General features: G+C 40.8%; 1 protein-coding gene across 1 annotated transcript in view; it reads right to left on the bottom strand.

Moving 5' to 3' along the window:
• RASA3 (RAS p21 protein activator 3) overlaps nt 1-18,757 on the bottom strand; it is a 172,317-nt gene extending 153,560 nt beyond the window's left edge. Inside the window, exon 1 of the mRNA XM_066176708.1 lies at nt 18,495-18,757. The gene's annotated coding sequence lies outside the window, so the exon portion shown is untranslated. The remainder of the gene's footprint in view (nt 1-18,494) is intronic.
• Nucleotides 18,758-19,929: the final 1,172 nt, after the last annotated feature.

Genomic DNA, 19,929 nt, shown 5'->3' with positions numbered 1-19,929 from the left:
CTGACATCAGTCCATGGTCAAACTTTATTAAAGGACAAGTCATTCCATTTCTTGTCAAGTATTTTTCTACTCTCCCTCTGTTGCAATAGAAAACCTTTTTACTAGTCATATGTATGCTCTAACAGCAGGAAAAAGTGAGAATCTTTTTTACATAAGGACATTCTTTACCAATCCAAACTGAAGAAAGAATTTATCTGAACCAGCCTTTCCACTGGCCTGACTGATGGAAATTGCTCTGACTCTGGTAGCTCAGGCAGTATTCATGAATGAAAGAAAAGGAGAATTATCTTCCTTTCCTCTGGAAGAGGTCAACAGCTGTGTCACCAGCAAGCACTTGTCAGCTTTCTTTGCTAACTAAGCTTTGGTGCCAAGAGAATAATCCTGAAAATAAGACATATAAGGTTATTGAATCAAGGCAGAGAGAGGTTCCTTATTTTCTATTTCTCTTTTCTGCCTGGAAGAACAATTTAAAAACCAGACATCTAAATGAGATGGGGAAAAAAGAGAAAAAACATCTGAAACAAGTGTGAAAAGTAAGATAAAGGAAAAAGAAAGAGATCGTGTTAATCATGGAAAGCAAAAGAACAGCTAGAACAAGACAGAGTTCCAGAAATAGCATTATTCCAGTAGTCTCCTGTGAAAGCAATTTAGGAAGTAGCAAAGAATTCTTACTCCCTCTTGGATAATGACAGCATTTGGAAATTTTACTGTCCTTAGCCTTCCTGCTTTGCCCTTGTTCTGAAAGTCAGTCCTTTCCTGGCATAGGGAACCAGGAGAACAGGGATCACAAGCCCATTTTGTGATTGCAAACATCACAAATGTATCAACATATTTTGATTTCTGTAGTTTAAGTTAAAATACTGCTGTTCCTATGCAGATGACAACTTCCAGCATCAAAAAAAAATTGACTTGTGAGGGTATAACCTTTTAAACTATGCAGCTAAACTTAGCAAAATTTGTAAATGGAACTGTAGAATTAGCTGGAGTGTGTTGGACAATCAGGTGGAAGAATTCATATAGTTTAGGACACTAGGGGGTTAAGTATTCTGTAAGAGTGTAGATATTAAAAACACTGTCTTCAGTATAGGGAAAAAACTATGAAGCAAAATGACATAAAAGCCATTTCCCTTACAATTCCCAACAAAATTCCTTTGAGATTATAACAGCTAGTAAAGAAAAAGCCTAACTGGGAAAATTACTGTAAGCCAGCAGTAACTGTAACATAACTAGTTGATCTGATTACAATTTGGACTTTTTTTTCACATGACAATTTTCATCTAAGTATCCAAGACCTCTCCAGCAAGGACCCAGTTGGCTGACAGCAAATACTTCAGAGTGAGGTTTTCGGAAATCTTCAGAGGCTCTGAAGCCCCTAAGCCACTTGCCACAAAAGAAGGAGAGTTCTTAGCAGACCAATTCCCTCCCACTGCAGCAACATTTCCTTCTTTACTCATGATTTCATGCAATTTTTTGTCTGTCACAGTAATTGCATTCAGGGAGTGAAATTACTAAAAATACATAAAATTTGTTTCAAGCTTCCCGTTTAATAGGATTTGGCAGCTAGAAACAAGGAGAAGCAGCACCACACGACTGATCAACTCTCTGCATGTTATAATCTACCACTCTGTTACACCACCACTGATGTATGGTCCAGGAGGCAGACATTTTTGTTCTGAAGCACACATTCTGTATTACTTATTTTTAATTACACTTCTTCAAAAGAAAATGTGCATTAAAATCACTAATTATCTTAGCATAGCCAAGCAGAGTAGCAGCAATTCTCTCAGAAGGGTTACAATCAAAACCGAGACTGAAACCAGTATCAGCTATTCCTTTATTTAACATAGAATTTCATCTGCAGCTGTGTTGGAGGCTGCACTTGGATATACTTTCTAAGGTATTTTCTCCTTTCTTATTTGCAATATGGATCAATAGAAAATGTTTGAAATGCTAATAATGAAAACTTATTTTCTAAAAGACAGAAGCTCTAACACATGAGACTATGACTTTTTAGTACTGAACTAAAAGTAGAAATACCGCCTGCCATAACCAACACCTTACAGTACAATGACTGCCACACAACTGCAAACTCCTGGCTTCAGAAAATTGGCAGTTTCCAGGGCAAGATCCCCAAACCCACCAAACCAGAGAGAAAAGCTTCACCATGCCTAAGTGCCTGGGTCAAGAAGGAAAAAAAGATTCTTGTTGGCCCAAAGCAGTAGTGGGACAGTCCAATGTGCTGCAGCAACACTCATCCTAGAGTGCATTCAGTATGTCCAGACCCTGTGTGGAGGGAGTGACCACCGTGCCATGGTCAAACACAGAGCTCCATGGCTGGATGGAGGTCATCTCAAGCCACCAGCCCTGATGGGAAAGTGTCAGGACAGACAAACTCCTCTTCTGTTGTGCACCTCTATTACAGCAATCACACTGGGCAAGCACATATCATCTGTTTCCTTCAACAGTAGCTCATTTCTATAAGAAAGATTTTGAACCCTTTAAACTAGAGCCAGAAAGTAATTTAATGAACCAAAACTTCCTTCGCTATCAGAAGGAAGACAAGAACTCGGCTTTAGTAGCAATTCCATTTTATAATGAAAATGTCCTGTGACCTCATGGCTGAACTGAAACACCCTGGAGGTCCCCTGCTTCACGTGGTTTTAGACTGGATCATCAGGGCACAGCTGGCACTGTAAGGGGCCAGCTATCCTTAACAAGTTATATCACTTAACCCAAAAATTTCTTATTTCCTTTTCTTCTTTAAAAGCTTCAGTCTAGGATAATAACCTAAAACACTTGACAAAATGCCACATCCCTTACAAATAAGTTGAAATCTGACTCCTCAAATCCCTGGCTCCACAGTTAAACACTTTGCTACTGAAACACTGGCATGATTACAAGCTAAATACTTGAAACAAAAGAGAACTAAAGTACCACTTATAAAACAGAATGTCAAGAGTTACAGGAAATGTTAATCTCAGGGTCAAGTTCTTTCATTTTCACTATTGTAAATCCAGGCTAGCAGCTTTATCTTCACTGCAATTCCTGTGGATATTATAGCCTTATATTAAAAAAAAAAAAATAAAAGTCAAACCCCCTGATTAACTAATTTCGACTTTTTAAAGACATCTGGACTGAGATTAACTACCAGCTCACTGCCATGGGAAACAAGAGGACAAGAGGTCACTCTTCCCCTTTAACTCCAATCCTTGTGCCTCTCTTCCATTCTGTTTGTCTTGTACTTGTGCTCTTGAAATCCTGAGCAAGGTCAACTGCAGGAGAAAAAGTTTTGTTTACTTTTTTTTAAAGGAAAATAGTTTTCCAGTGGGTTAATTAGCTGAAACAGTTCATTAAAGATGAATTTAGGACTAAGCAAGGAAGGAAGGAAAACGTAAAGCCACATACTCCTTTGGTAAAGTAGAAAAACATTTACTCACTGCCTGGCAGTACTTAACACCAAAATAGCTCTCTTAAGGGTTGATAGAAACACATGAAATCCAGTAAAATGGTTGCAACTCAATAATCCATGTTGGTTACCATGGAAAAGCTATGAATTTAGACACAATAAGGGTTTGTCCAAGTTAGGAATGACTAATCTGGTATTCACACACACACCCCTTTAAACTGGACAAACACCAAGTATGAGCGTATTTATTTTACTATTGTTCATATTTACCACAATAAAAGGAATATTACCTAAATATTCCCAATTTGTTGGGTTTTTTAATAGAGTTTTTTATGATTTTAGGATAAAATGATTCACCTGGATTTCCAGGCCCAAATTTAATCAAGAACAATGAGTTGAAACCATATTGCCTGCAGTTTTCAAAAATTGAGTCAGGCCTTCCAAAAATGTTGCACTAGTATAATTGCATTAAAAGTTGTGAAACTGAAATATGAATTGTGTTTATTTTTAGTTGCTTTTTAGTTACAGAACATGCAGTGTTCATGTTTTCAAGTTTTCCTTTCCTCTTACGAAGTTAAGAAACCTTCTTTTCAAGTTTTCAGTTGATGCAGCAGCAGAAACATGAAAAAAAAAAAAAACAAAAGAAAGAGCAACACCACAAAAGTTGTAATAAAATTGTAACAGTGAGGATCTTTTTTATTAGATACCAGGAAAAAATTCTTTACTGTGAGGCTGGTGAGGCACTGGAACAGCTTGCCTAGAGAAATTCTGGATACCCCATCCCTGGAAGTGCTTACAGCCAGGCTGGATGGAGTTCAGAGCAACCTGGTCTACTGAATGGTGTCCCTGTCCTCAGCAGGGGGGTTAGACCTAGACAGTCTTTAGGGTCCCTCTCAATCCAAACCATCCTATGATTCTATGATTCTATGTTTCTATGATCTTTGTTCCTAATTCTATAATCTTTGTTCCAACGTTTACATTTGACTCCATTCTAACTTCACTGAAGTCACCTCAACTGCTGTATGTTTTGAATGTGTTTCTAAAAATAAATTGTAATGTTTATTTAAGAAGGGATGTAGTATTTAACTAGTATGTATTGAAAAATTACATCACCACAAAAGAAGAGCAAAAAAATCACCGGTGTCATGTAGCAACAAATAGAGGTTACTAGGACAGAGTACAGCATGATAGTTTGTTTAAATCTGTGGTTTGATCTGTCCCTTCAGTATTAAAATAGTTTCATCCCACCACACAACCTGCTGTGAAGGATGGAAATGATACCTTCACCTCAGAGTTGAGGAACTCTGGCATAAAGTTTACTGTCACACTAATCAGAGGGTCATATTTGCACCTGACACCATTCTCACTATTTGCATTCCAAGACAAGCCAACTAGGTCACCAAGTAAATCAGCTCAGGTATAAGAAAAATTCAAACTTTTCTCTTGAATACAACAGTCATTCCACCATCCTCAGCCACCACCACAAATTCAAGCACATTTAAGTAAGACTGGACAAAGAAAACCACAGAGTTCAAGGTCCAGGTTCCCAAGTCAGTGAGAGGTTGGTGCCTGAAATATCATGTGGGGATGTCACTTCCTTGCCAGCAAGAGGTGCAGATATTCTTTTGCTCTTCTACAGCTGAAAAGCCCGAGTCTGAACAAACACATGAACCACAATGTGTAGAAGGGAAGCACAGGAGTTTGCTGGGCCACAGGAAGGCACTGTGTAATTTGTCATCCTGAAGTTCTGTTACAGCTCTCCAATTTACAAGCTCATTTCTACTGGGACTTTGTGAACAGTAACTATTAAACCATACCTGGGGGAAGATATGGCACATCAGGAGAAAGAACATCCCCATGGTGGGAAACAATGGGCATCCAGGAAGGAAGGTGGAGACGTGATGGTTGATGCACTACTGTGTCAGAGGCACAGGTAATGAAAAACTCCCATGCCCGCTGTTGTTCCAGCCCTCAAACGTCATTTCTATCTGGAGCAGCCAAAGAGCAGTTAAATGAGGAAGGAAAGCTAAAATGGAACATGCTGGTCACCTCCACATCCGGCATTGTCCTGTTTCCTTATTAACCAAATATAACCCAGATTTATTTCACTGTCATATTTTCTTTAGAATCAGCAGATTCTTTTTTTTTTTTTTTTAATTAAAGCAAAGCTTGCTAAAGCTGCTGGAAAACACACAAGCTCAAGCACAAGGATAATGGTTACTGTATATATGTGTCTGTAAAGTGATACACTACCACCTCCTAGCAATTCCCTTGTCTGAAAAAAAGAGCAAAAGGAGATAATGCTACAAAAACCATAGGGAAGTAATAATTTTCTTATATAATTAAGTAATGCTGAAATATTTCTTCAGCCTGTAGAAATTTGACATTTACATGCACTGTTAAAGGAATAGCAGAAAATCCTTCTTTGGTATGAACAGAGATGCAACTTCTGAAGTGAATCACAGCTATCTTTCTGCAGTTTATTCTTTCACTATTTTTTGAGACTGTAAATAACCTGACAAAAGGAATTCAGCTACAGATGAGAAAGAGTTTTTGCTCTTTCTTACCTATTTCTTTGTTGCTCATACCAATAGAAAATTAATTTTACATTCTGCATCAACCAGCAAATTTTGTGTCTCATTTCAATTTTAAAACTCACAGTTCTCTTCATGAATTAAATATGGCATCTAGTAATACAATCGCTACAGTAAGGCTGGAATTTTTGTTCCAATAATACACTGATTAAACTCTGCCCTCAGGAGTTTCAGCTTTCAGCATGACAAAGGTTGCTTTGATTATCCCTCGTCTGCATTATCTATGTATAAGGGCTTAAGTACAGTGCCATGATTTGGGAGGCATGTGGAATCGTGCCTGTCATATATAATCTATACTCATACACACAAATTAAATCCCATTGAGCTGGATTCCCTGGTGCCTCCCCGGAGCTCAGCTGGCATAGCTGCACTGAAAATTGGTCCCATTCTCAGGAGACAGACAATCACTTCTTGCCTCTGCCTTCCCGCCCCCATCCTCCAGCTGTCCCTCCTGGGGCCGCTTGCTGCTTCATTTGTGCACTGCCAGCACTTTATTGCGGGAACTGCGGCCTTCAAATTGCTCCTGCCACTTCATTAACACCATCAGAAACAGAAGCATTTGCTGAACAGCGTAATATTGATAATTGGTTTAATTTGGTCTCACCATCTCTGCCAGGCTTCCATGCAACAGAAGCATGCAGAGAAAACCTGGCCAAGCTCTTTTAACAGCCTGTATGGCACAAATTTTATTGCACTCTTAGGCTCCTTAGTTTGAAGCTTAGCACAAATTAGAATACAAATTAACAGGTTACAGTGCAAGAAAGCACAGCATTACCCAGGCATAGTTTGCATCTCCCAGAGGACAACACACCTTGGATTTTGGACCAGCTGGTACATAGTAAATGAAGAGTAGCTGTAGCCTGGCCACACTCACATAAATGCAGGTGAAAACACACAAGGAAAGACAAGCAAAGAGGGTGTAAACCCTCAGGAAATACTGGTTACCCACTAGTCACAGTCCCTGCAGCTTTTCTATTTTCTGTCTCTTTTGCAGCAGTTCAATGTGTCCTTTGGTACACATGTTCTCGCAACCCTGAAAGCAAGCTTCTCATGTGAAAAGTGCAAATTACTTCATCTTTGCTGCTGCTCCAACTTCATAACTGTGTTTTGCAGCACTGATACATCCTGTATCACACTTTTTAGAACACACTAGCAGTCACCAGCTAAAGCATTTCAGTGTCACACTGACATCCTAGGCTGGACAAAATGTGACTGATAGATTAAACAACACGAAAAGACACGCTGATTGGCAGACACACAGTAAGGATACAGACCACCTGACTGCTTCAAACTCACGGTCAATGAGGATACACATGGAGGCACCTCTGCCTGTCCACTGCACTGTACTAGGACATCAGCTAAAGTGAGTCTTACTGTGAAAAATCAAAGTGAAATTTGCAAACATGAGCTAAAGAAGGTATAAAACACAGATCACATTATAATGCCAGTCATGAAAACTTGCAAAATTTTGCAAATCTTCAGCTATGGGGGAAAACTGATATTCACATTTGCTGGAAAAAATCAGAGAAACAAAATTCCAGCAAATGGGTGCAAGTGCATAGAGCTAGTCGGGACTTGAATTAAGATGGATTTCAAGTACTTTAGAGATCCAATCTGAATGTTCTGTAGAATGAGTTTCAAGCTTTGAGTTTGTGAGCGGAAGGCAGGAGCCCATTTCCTCTAGGCTGGGTGCAACTAATAACAGCTGTAAAAGAGTTCTGGCTGCCTGACAGGGCATACTTTCATCCTCTGACCTTTCTGAGAAAAAGATGAAGGTTGGCATAGATATACTGACACATTTTTTCCATCATATAACATATTATCCTGATGTAACTAATCACTACACTGTAAACCAAATTTTATTTTTATGTTTATAATTTCTCAGACTGATAAACACTTTCTGCTATGGAGTTAATAAATATATACAGTTTTTAAAAATCTTGTTTGTAATTCAGAGTTCTTATAAAAGGAAGAATATTTTGAACGCTATGTTACGTCCAATACCAAAGATAGACATTAGGTTTGACATGCTTGGGCTCCATGTCCTGTACAATGAACATTCTCAATACAAAACACATGGCCTACATATGAAACCAACCAGGAAGTGGGGGAAAAAAACGACACCAACTTGGGAGTTTAAATTATGTGCCAAAATAAAATATCCTGTTTACAAAGGCACTCATGCATTCTCAGATGGAAAGCAACTTTAAAAAACCACAAGCCTTCTTTTTTTAGCTAAGTATGGTTCTATACCTTAATTAGATAATCACATTTAAATAAAGATGTTTGCCTCCAGTTTAAAAGTGCTGTTATCTGACCACACTTGTAAATAGCAGACAGCACAAGCCACTAAAATCAAAAGGGAGGGTAACTGTATTAGGCTAAAGCATGCAAAGGACTTGATTTTACAAGCCCTTCATATACAGAACTCCAACTGCCTACAGGATCAGAGGGATCTGAGACCTTCCTAGTCCTTTCAGTTCTACTTCTTATGCTTGAAGAGCTAGGTTGCCATCTGGCATAGGCTTGCAGCAGCTGCACAAAATAAACTCGAGCAAAACATATCAGTACAGGAGTAATTAACAATTAGAGTGCGCAAGTACTGCACATTATCTTATCTAAACAAAAGCTTGTGGGGAGTCCACACTCTTGAGTACATCATGATCATGTACCACCTTTGCAGCTGCAGAATTTATTCTTCAACCTTAGAGGTCTGGAGAATGCTCCATCCAAATCACTACTCCCAGGTATATTTTGGGCTAAACTTTTAAGATTAAAGTTTTGCTTTCAAACTGTGAATGCTCCGGTATGTGTGTATGTATATATAAAATATACAAAAACTAAAAAAGCTTTTTTGATAAGTTCAGTAAAATGCCTGGATTTTTTTTTTTTGTTTACTTGAATTTTGTAGTACTTTCAGAGCTGCCCCCTAGTAAGCATTCTGTTTAACCTAAAACACAATTTGACCCAATATATGCAACTAAAGAAATAAACTTATTTTACAGAAGAAAACAATAGCCAGTTCACAAGCTGGAAAAGGTATTTAATGGCTTTGGAAAGACTGGCAAAATACTAAGTATCATCATATTGTTCACAAAAGTGACTGGGACCTTTGCAGATGTTTCGACATTCGTCTTGGAACATGTATTGAGCAAATCTCTCAACTAGACACAGAAAATAATTTAGGGTGGAAAGGACCTCAAAAATCAAGCCCAATTACAAGTCACAACCACACTGCTGAGTCCACCACTAAACCATGTCCCCAGGTTCCACATCTACACATCTTGTGAATACATCCAGAGACGGTGACTCCAACGCTTCCCTGGGCAGCTTGTTCCAATGTTTGTCAATGCTTTTTATGAAGAAATGTTTTCTAATATTCAATCTAAATGTCCCCACAACTTGAGGCAATTTTGTTTCATCCTATTGCTTGTTACCTGGAGGAAGAAATCAACTCCCACCTGGCTACAACCTCCTCTCAGACAGTTGTAAAGAGAGCTAAGGTCTTCCCTCAGCTTTCTCATCTCCAGGCTAACCCTCAGCTGCTGCTCATAATATTTGTGCTCCTGACCCTTCATCAGCTCCATTGGTCTTCTCTGGACACTCTCCAGCACCAGTGGATATTTTCTCATAGCGAGGGGCCCAGACCTGAACACAGGATTTTAGGTGTGGCCTCATCAGTGCTGAGTACAGGGAGACAGTCACTATCCTGCTCCTGCTGGCCACACTATTGCTGATCCAGGCCAGGCTGCCATTGGCCACATGGGCACTGTTGGCTCATGTTCAGCTGCTGTCACCAGCACCTCCAGGTCCTTTTCCACTTGGCAGTTTTCCAGCCACTCTGCCCCCAGCCTGTAGTGCTGCAGGGGGTTGTTGGGACCCAAGTGCAGGACCCAGCTTGTTGAGCCTTGGCCCATCAGTCCAGCCTGTTGAGAACCCCTTGCAGAATTTTCCTATCCTCCAGCAGATCAACACTCCCATCCAATTTGGTGTCTTCTGCTGAGGGTGGACTCTGTCCCCTCATCCAGATTATTGATAACGATATTGAACAGATATGTGGAGGAAAAAACAGTTTTCTCTTTACACCAAAGAAGCATGTGCTTCCTAAGATCCAAGTAAGGAATTTTTATCCCATGAAAGTGAAATGCATAGGTCCTTTAAAGTCCAGCTACTTGTGACTTCCTTGCAGGGAGTGACCATGTTAATCTGACTGTGGCAAATGTGTGAAGTTCTAGAAAGCAGTTTTCAAATCCTCAGTTTCCACAAGGCCAAGCAATTCAACTTAGTTGAATCCAGTAGGACTAAAAGCACATACACTGGACAGAGTTCATTCAGAAGAGAGCAAAGGCTGTTTAGATTTGAGAGACTGGACAGGAAGAGAGAGAAAGTTGCCCCATGCATGCTGTTTTGTCTTTAGACAGGACTACTAACTCTACTCCCTTTAATCACCTCTCCTCCTCCTGCTTCAGGCATTAAACTAGAACTTCACACGTGCAGTGACCATTACCTGTGATTCTTGTGCAGAGCAACCCTGGTCTGTATGTACAACAAAATCATTCTCACAGGTACATCAAGTTCTATTCACATGTGATAATGGATGGGTTTTGGACACTTGGTGTTACCATGCTTAGAGCATGTCCTTGAGCAGTAAGTCCTGGTTCAGGACCACCCTGAACAGGCATGAGGCCTAATGCCCATCCACAATCAGCATCCCAAGTGCAATAACTCTCACAAGTTTCTCCTGCACTGTTGAGCAGAAACAGAAGGAAACATGTTAGCTGAGTCTGCATCCTGGGTGCCCAAGCAATTTATGCCACCTGTAGAAAATGCTGCCAGAGGTGCTTTGGGTCAGGGTCTCCCTTCTAACAAGGAACACAAGAGAACACAGCATCTCTGAACAGCTCCTGCCTCAGAGACCTTTATGCCAGATTGTGATATCCTCAGTGTCACATAAAGATCAGTGAAATACTCTTTTCTAAGCCTCAGTCATTTCCTACTAGCTGCTGCCAGGCAGGAGGAGTGGAAACAGAACAGCATGCAGAAGCTGGATCTGTGGCAGCCAAAAGATTTCCTCCTCCAGGGGAATTTCCTACTGGTCATTTTCAAGCCCAATTTAATCTCCTACATCAACTGGAAAATGAAATCTGATAAACTTGACAAAGTTGATGATGAGAGATAGAACCTCATACCTCTCTGAAAGTCACTTCCAGGGTGCAACAATCCTCCTTCCAGCCATAACAGTTGGGATCTATAAGCTCTCCAAGCAGGTTTTGATCAAGGTCCAGGTAGATATGAACGTACCAAGAGGTCAGCTGAATGCTGTACAATCAAGAAGTCAACAGGTTTTGGTTTTGCCAGAACCAAAGGAAGGTATCACACACGCTAAAGAGTCAGTTAGCAAAAATTGTAACATTTAACACTAAAACACACTGAGGCTAGTTCGCTGTGGTTCCAAAAGAGTGCATTGATCTAGAGACTGGAACAATCAAGGCAGCAGTTAGAGAAAAAAACCTCCCTCTTAATACTCTAGCCAAACCAACAGAAATGCCACTTACATTCTTACAGTTAACATCCAAATAACTGATCACATTTCATCACGAAGAAACATGTTGCTATTGCCTGAGGCAAGCATAGAATCTACTAAAGAACCAAATAGGAACAAATGAAATATTAAGCCTGAACTTGACTAGCAACATTCCAGTTCCTACCATATTTTTTTGGGGGGTGCATATTGGGAGGAGAGATTATTCTATGGAATTCGTTACTTTCCTGTGAATTGCATCTAACTGTAGAAAAGTGCAACTCAGCAAATCAGGACATGATTTATCTCTCTGGCCTTTGAAGGACAGGTGGTTAATGTACCAAGCAGCTCAGGACAAAGACTTGAGACTGATGCAACCCTTGTCTTTCATTAAGCTAAAAAACAAGAGGATTTTCAAATTTATTTTCAAACAATTTTTAAACTTCCAGTATGTGCGAAGAATTCATCAGCTGCTGCTAAAAAAATAAAATATCCAAGAAATGGAACTCTGTCTGCTTAGCCATGCTGAACAGGAGCTAAGGACACTGATTCTACAAGAGGCATCCTCAGCCCCTGTGACTAATGTAACTCAGTGGCACCTCAGGTACTGTGGAGTGGTTGGTGTTTGGTTCCATGAATCTAGACTAAAGGCATTTATCTCAGTTTGCTCATAACAAAAAAGCCCCTAAAACTACTTGTAAGATCATCACACACTGAGAAATGAGCACTGAGGAGTGCAAAACACAAGTGCCAACTTTATAAAGATTGCTGGCAACAAATCCGAAGATATTCTCTCCCCTAGCTGAACCTTGGTGTTCATTTGTTTATCTTCTTTCTGGATAAAAAAAAAAAAATAGCCAGACAAATCAAACATGGCAAAGTCTTGGAATGGTCAACATAATCGGCTTGAGGAATACGGGCTCCGTCAGCGCGTTAATTGACTGCGCCAAGATTTGTTGTGATCCCGGTTAACAGTGACCCCTAGTGTTGTTGGGCAGCATCTTTGCTTTTTCTTGGGCAAAGAAGATCAAATAACCCGTAATAAAATGAAGCTGCCTTTATACTACAGGGCAGTATCAATGCTCAGCCTCTGTTGTGGATGAGTGGAATGCACCTCAGTCAAAGCAGAGAGGCGGCAATACGTTTTATTGAGGTAAGGTAATAATTTGACAGAGTTCAATAAATTCCATGGAATTGAACGGTGGTTTAACAAGGTTCAGTAAGTCTGACGGCAAGGCTCACCTTATTAATTCATGCTTGGAAGAAAAAGGCGGGGAGAGGAGAGGAGAGGAGAGGAGAGGAGAGGAGAGGAGAGGAGAGGAGAGGAGAGGAGAGGAGAGGAGAGGAGAGGAGAGGAGAGGAGAGGAGAGGAGAGGAGAGGGGAGGGGAGGGGAGGGGAGGGGAGGGGAGGGGAGGGGAGGGGAGGGGAGGGGGAGGGGAGGGGAGGGGAGGGGAGGGGAGGGGAGGGGAGGGGAGGGGAGGGGAGGGGAGGGGAGGGGAGGGGAGGGGAGGGGAGGGGAGGGGAGGGGAGGGGAGGGGAGGGGAGGGGAGGGGAGGGGAGGGGAGGGGAGGGGAGGGGAGGGGAGGGGAGGGGAGGGGAGGGGAGGGGAGTGTTTTAATTCTGCAGTAACTGTTGAAAGCTCTAAAAACCTATTAAATTCCCGGGTCATTTTCCACTTAGAATAAAAATCAATTAGTAAGTTTCAGTTTTCCAAAAAACAGCAGAAACTCGTTCGCACACAAACCCTCAGTTGATTCGGAACTTTTACAGTAACACTAGAGGGCAGGAGAGCAGCTTTTAAACCCAAGTCCTGCAATTTCAACTCCATCTGGCTAAAGATGTTCTGAGGAACGCCCCTTTTGTAAGGGAACAAAATAGAAATGAGGTATTTCTCTTCTTACAGACTACTTAAATCTGCTAAAATATTTTTATTTTTATTACCACATACTAGCACAAGCAAGGTAGTGCCAATTTGAGCTAAAGAAATTAGTTTGCAATGAAATATCCTTTCATAAACACTCTATTTTCAAACACAATCCAGCATCTCTTCATTTATTTCACCAATGCAATCTTTATTGGAAGATTTAGTTAATGTTTTTTTCGGCTTGTCCTCCTCTAGAAAAGATTTTTACATATTCTTTTATATATCCCAGTCAATTGTAAAGAGTTTTTCAGATTCACTGAGCTACCCTCCTCATCCATATGCTGAGGACCACCAGGTTCTGCTCTCACAAATAATTTCCTTGATAGTCAAGAGGAACAGCCTCTTCTGGGTCAAATGTGTTTCTACCTGCTATACAAAGAAGATGTGAGAATTAGTGTCTTTGAACATAGTATTTCACAGAATCTCAATGTGGCTGAGGTTTGCAGGCACCTCTGCAGGCCATGGGGCCCAAGCCCCAGCTCAGGCAGGGCCACTGGGAGCTGTTTGCCCAGGCCCATGTCCAGATCACTTTTGAAGTGATCTCCTCCAGGGATGGAGACTTCACAATCTCCCTGGGCAGCCTCAGTGCTCGGTTACCCTCACAGTGAAAAGGTGTTCCCTGATTATCAGATGGACCCTCCTGAGGCTCAGGCTGTACCCATTGCCTCTGCTTAGCATTGCCCCACTGGGCACCAGTGACCACAGTATTTATTTATAAGATGCAGAATTATGCACAACTATTTGTCACATCAGAGCATTTTTAAATGTGCAATCTGGCACTAAAACAAAGAAACCAAAACCAGTCTGGAACCTCAGATTAGGAACTTCTGCAGAAGCCAATGCTGTTTTAAAATGGGGGTGTGTAGGACCCCCCAAACAAGTCTCAGGCTCAATAGTCAGTCATGGGAAAAAGCATGCTCAAGTCTCAGTCCTAAACAACAAAAGTGTCTAGGGATGTAAAATAAAGAGGGGATTCACACCATGAGTACAAATCTGAGAAAATGCAAATGTGATTATGCAAAATACCAAAAGCACCTGCAAGAATAGTCATCGTGATCTATCTAGTATCTAGACAGCATGAGAGATTTTGTCTACTTGTCGTGGGAACATGTTCTGTTCTTAGTGGGGGTTTTTTTGCTAAAAAGTTTCCATGTAACAGTAAAGTGCTTCTCTGACATGCATGCTGATGAAACTAAAATAACAGGAGTTAAAAAAACAGCTACAACAGCAGTGATAGAAGATAACTTTTAGAGGGTAATGACAGAGACAACAATAAATATGGTGATGGAAAAAAATGCAAGCAGAATTTATCCTAAAGATGCTACAAAACTGCTTATCAAGGAAATCAAAAGTATACATATTTTAGCTACTGTTTGTATCACACAGACTGTTTCTAATGCAGCTATTGATTAAATGTCTTTATTGGAATTGAAGGATACAAGTCCCAACCTATAACATCTCAGTATAAGAAAGCTGCATCTTTCTGGTACAGTGATCAGAGAAAAGTAAAAGTTGTTCTCTGAATAAGATTATTTCAAATATTACATCTTGGCAACAGGACAATCGAAGTCCACGTTTCTTTAAAAAGAAATGCCAACAAACTAGGTTTCATGCTAGCTAATCAGAAAACATGTAATGGATTTTCTTGTCCATGCTGCTGATGAATTACAGTGGTGAGCAGTTCTCTTCACAGTTAAAGGAAATGAGTCACAGACTGCAGAGCTGCTCAAGCTGCAGCCCTTGTAAGCTGTGCTAAGTCTCATAGGCAACAAAAGTTATCACAGTACTCACTACTTCACTGTCCCAGAGTCTAGAGAGCAAACTCTTAAACAAGCAGGCACATCAGCAGACTAGTCCCAAATGGATGTCACAAACACTCTACAGCAGTTGAGATAATACTTAGCTATAACTACACTCCTACATGTGGAGAAATTCATTGAGGTCCTAGGGTGGACTCCATTACAACACATGCATTTGGATAACTACAAGGCAGGTGCTGAAGGTCTCAGTCTAGTCAGTAAAAATCTAACTAACACAAACAACAGAGTCCAGAGAGACAGTCACCCCCCCACCCCCCCCCCCCCCCCCAGTGCAGACACATATGCTTGGTCAGCCATATTATTGATATTTCACCACTGACAACAGAAACTTCTAGGAAAATGACAAAATCATGGCAAAGCAAGCCCCAAGCAAGTCATCTGTCTCTTGGAACATCTAGCTCAGCTCACCACCTCTGGCTACATAGATACCACAAGTCTTCTCAGCAGAAATCTAAGGAAAATGAGATGTAAAGAAAATCTTAATGAAGCAGAAAATAACTCTTAGAGCTAAGTCTTACTTCAACACATACTCATACAGTTTCTTTTAATGTACATAGAAGAGTCCAACTGTAGTCAGCTAACATAGATTTGTAATAAAAGTCACTTTTTCTGATGCAAATATTTATTTATTTATTTATTTATTTATTTCTCAGTGTTAAAATTTATCCTGAAGGTGATACATTTTATTGTGAACAACATGAAGAAGCAAAAGAAAATTGTGTTATCTTCATTTCCTTTAAACAGATTTCTCTTTTCTAGATTCCTGAGCAAGAAAGATGAAACACCCTCAAACTCATCCCAGGCACTTCTGTTAGCTAAAAGGGAATAGCACAGCATGAAGTAGAGCAATCAGCATGAAAGAGGCCACTCTTCTAATATTTATCTCTTGGGGAAAAAAAAGTGATCTTGGTCATTTTGATACAATCAATGGGATTCACTCATCACCACTGGAATGAGTAAAAACCTGCTGCCGAGAACAAATACCAAGATTCTTTGCTTTACAGCAATAGGTTTGCATCATCTAAATAACTGCAAGACAAAGAATGTTCTATGAGCAGCAAACCTACTATGGCTGGTTTTTTTATCGACTGACTCACATGGCCCCCAAATTTTTTGCCAAGCCCCAGCTTCTCTATCTCCACAGTAACTCCAATCCCTATCCTCCCATGTCCTTGAAGCCTTCTGACACAATCTCTAATTGCAATCCTGAGCCATACACATCCTCACTGGACTGCTGCCAGGCCAAATGGAGCAGGTAACTTCTTAGTTGGAGCTCTAGCCTTCCTTGAGGGAAAAGGGGCACTAGTCTGTCCATGCCTCTCTAATCTTGACACTGAACTTCTTCCACAAAACTTGCAGAAACTAACTCTGCTTTTGGAGACCTGTCAAACTTGCCTGGCAATGGGATGAAATATGTTTGAAAGAGGCAGGCCTGATTTACAGCAGTTGTGTAAGCCAAGCTAAAATAAGAAGGAGGAAACTTAAATAGAGGCCTCACTTTAATTGCAGATTGTGCTTTTGTCAGCTCACGCAGTTCATCATGAGCAATCAAATCATAGAATATCAGGTACAGAAAAGTCATGCTAATAAGCCTACAAGTAGAGGAGATGACACAATTTCTGTATGAAAAGGAGAGAATTCTGTGAGATAATTAAAGAATGCCAGTAGGAGACAAAATAAAGCCAACTGCTTTCCTTTCCATCCTTCTCCCCATCCATGCATGCCACAGGTGTCCTCAGTTAATCAAGCTCAGTCCTGAATCACCTTTTTTAGACCTACTGAAAATGAAAATAGTATCCTTTCCCAAGTTCAGCCATGCTGCAGGCAGCTGAGGGAGAGTCACACCCCATGGGAGCAATTCATATTTTCTGCCTCTGTAAAGTGGGAATTGCCAAGGGCTGCCCCTTGGCAGGTCTGCAGTACTCACACACAATGTTGGAAACCAGAGCCCACGTGGGGTTGCAGGGATGAAGGAGAAGAACTTCAGAATGAGGGCAGTAGAAGGTCACTCACTTTTTCCACTCACCTGAACAAAATAGCTGAGTTAGGCGCCGCCTCTGAAACCTTCCTAGAAAGATTGACACACGCTCCTGGGCTGTTTCAGAGAGAACTTCTCCCACCTCAATACACACACCCATTTCAGAGGCCTCACTTAAGTTACAGTACTCAACCCAGAAACAAGGACACTTTCCAGTATCAAAGAAGACTTATTTCATGTACAAACTGAAAGCAAACATGCTCATTTTTACATGACAAAGTTTACCTGGTCTGGTGGAAGGTGACCCTGCCTATGGCAGGGAGGTTGGAACTAGAGGATCTTAAAAGCCCTCTCCAACCTGAATTTTTCTGTGATTCTATGAAACATGTGAGCACCAAACTGACTCAGAAACAGTAATTTAAAAGCAGCAGAAAGAAGCTATGTCATATATCATGTCTACAGGTATTTTTAGAACAAAAGAAAGAAGCTATCTAAAAGTAGATAAAAACATAGCAACTTCCACAAAGTGAGAAAGTGGAGCCCTTCGACCGTGGAGCCCTCCACTTCCTCTCAAGATTTAAGGTACTTGAGTGAAATTTGTAAATCAATTTGTTTTAACTGACTCTCCATACCCTCACCACTGTTAAAAGTATTATTAAGCAAAGCAGTAGGTATATCAACACCACTTAACCATTACATTAGTTTTGCTCTCTACTCGTTTTGAATCTGAAAGAGAAACTTACATCTTATTTGAAACGACATAACATTAAAAATTTCCTCTGTTCACACCTAAAATAATTTTTAAGCCTGAGCCACCAGTTCACAAAGACTTTGCTGTTCAAAACATGACGTGTCAGCCCCATCTATTTGCCCACATGCCTACGTAACTCCCAGTGAAGGAGCAAAACCATGGAGTCTGCCCATAAGGCTGCTTTTTTTGAATGACCAGCTACTTCATAAGAGCTGATATCAGACCAGCTTCCTGTTGAAGAAATGGGACTGGAGCCCACCTGAACAGAGCCCCTGAGCTGCACTGCTGTAGCCCCCCAGCATAGCTTAAGCAACCATTCCTCTGAGCCCCAGCCCCAGGAACAGCTCACTCAGTTAAGCTAAATTTTCAGGAAAACATGAAAAAGCAGCACATAACACATGTTAGGGAGCGACATGAGATGATGTACTCTGCTTTGACAATGTAAGAACTAGATAGATGCTAACAGAGAAACAACACTCTCTTATCTGCATTTCTGTACCTGTTTCCTCATGTTCATAGAGCATTCCCTGGACCACTCCAAGGTCCTACAGATGACAGGTCCTCTCTGTGCTTCAGAGCAGCTCCCGGTGACCATGGCTGTTCTTAACTGTCACCCATCTCCAACAAGAGCATTTTCTTCTCTTCCAACCCCCACACTTCCTGTGCATCTTTTTTTTTCTTCCCCAGCCAAGATTTCTATCTTAGTGGTTAGCACCAGCTCCTAATTTTCATATTTTATTTCATTTTTTTTGTTCTGCATTTCATGAAGTTTCACACTCACTTTCTCTACTGAGATATTTAAACTAAAAGAAGGTATACTCAGACTAGATATAAGGAAGAAACATCTCCTGATGAGGGTGGTGAGGCACTGGAACAGGTTGCCCAGAGAAGTTGTGGCTGCTTCATTCCTGGAAATGTTCAAGTTTAGGTTGGATGGGGCATTGAGCAAACTGGTTTAGTGGAAAGTATCCCTGTCCTTGGCAGGGGGATTAGAACTTGATGATCTTTGGAGGTCCTTTACAACCCAAACCATTCTATGATTCTATGGTTTTTAAATTTATCTTGTTCCATCTGAATTACTGCAGTTTGCTACCCTGATGTCTCACACTGAATAGAAGCCACTGATCTCTGGTGAGTTATTATTACACCTGGTCTAAGAGGGAAATGTGCCACATAGGACACACAAATCATGGGCTCCATCACTCAGCAGTTTCTAAATGTTATCAAAATCTCATTCAAACATCTTCTGTTGTACACAGAAAGACCAACAAGCTGTTGAATACATATGCTGTTATTTCCATACTGATTTCAAAGAGGATTTTAAACCAACAAATGCAAGGAGTGGAATGGTAGTACTCATCACAAGCCACAAGCTTCTGAGAACTGTAGGTACAAAAGCTTGATTGTATCCTGCCATGGAAGGTACTTGCACACCCAGAAGCTCTCCTTAGGGAAGTTGGATATAATAATAACCCTCACTAGATAGGACTGTTGGATCCAAGGAAACTACTATCACATGGATTAGTTTCTTCATTATGGACCTAATAGTAAGAGGAACAAAAATTTTGATTTCCCCAAGATGTTGGTTACCAAAATACGAAAAAGTAGCAGACCTACAAATGCAGTTGAGTTAAAACAAACAAACAAACCAACCAGAATAAATTTATGTTTTACAGCAGGCACAGATATCTGCCATCTGCAGCACACAAACTCAGTGGCACCAGAGAAGAATTGGCTCCCAAAAGGTGACACAAAGTGAGGTGAAAAGCTGACCTAACTAATAACTAGAGGAAATCACTGAAATCAGTTTTACATCAAAGTGCAGCTACTGCTAATAATTCAAGAGGGGGCACATGGATCCATTTTCCTCAAACGAAGACCGTTTGCTTGTGACCAGCTGCCACCTGGGTGGCCTTCTCCATACTGTAACCTTG

The sequence above is a fragment of the Chamaea fasciata genome, unplaced genomic scaffold (assembly GCF_029207755.1).
Source record: "Chamaea fasciata isolate MVZ Bird 193981 ecotype frontalis unplaced genomic scaffold, bChaFas1.0.hap1 SCAF_2, whole genome shotgun sequence".
Taxonomy (NCBI): domain Eukaryota; kingdom Metazoa; phylum Chordata; class Aves; order Passeriformes; family Sylviidae; genus Chamaea; species Chamaea fasciata.
Note: the sequence above shows the minus strand (reverse complement) of the source record. Positions and strands in the feature narration are given on the sequence as shown.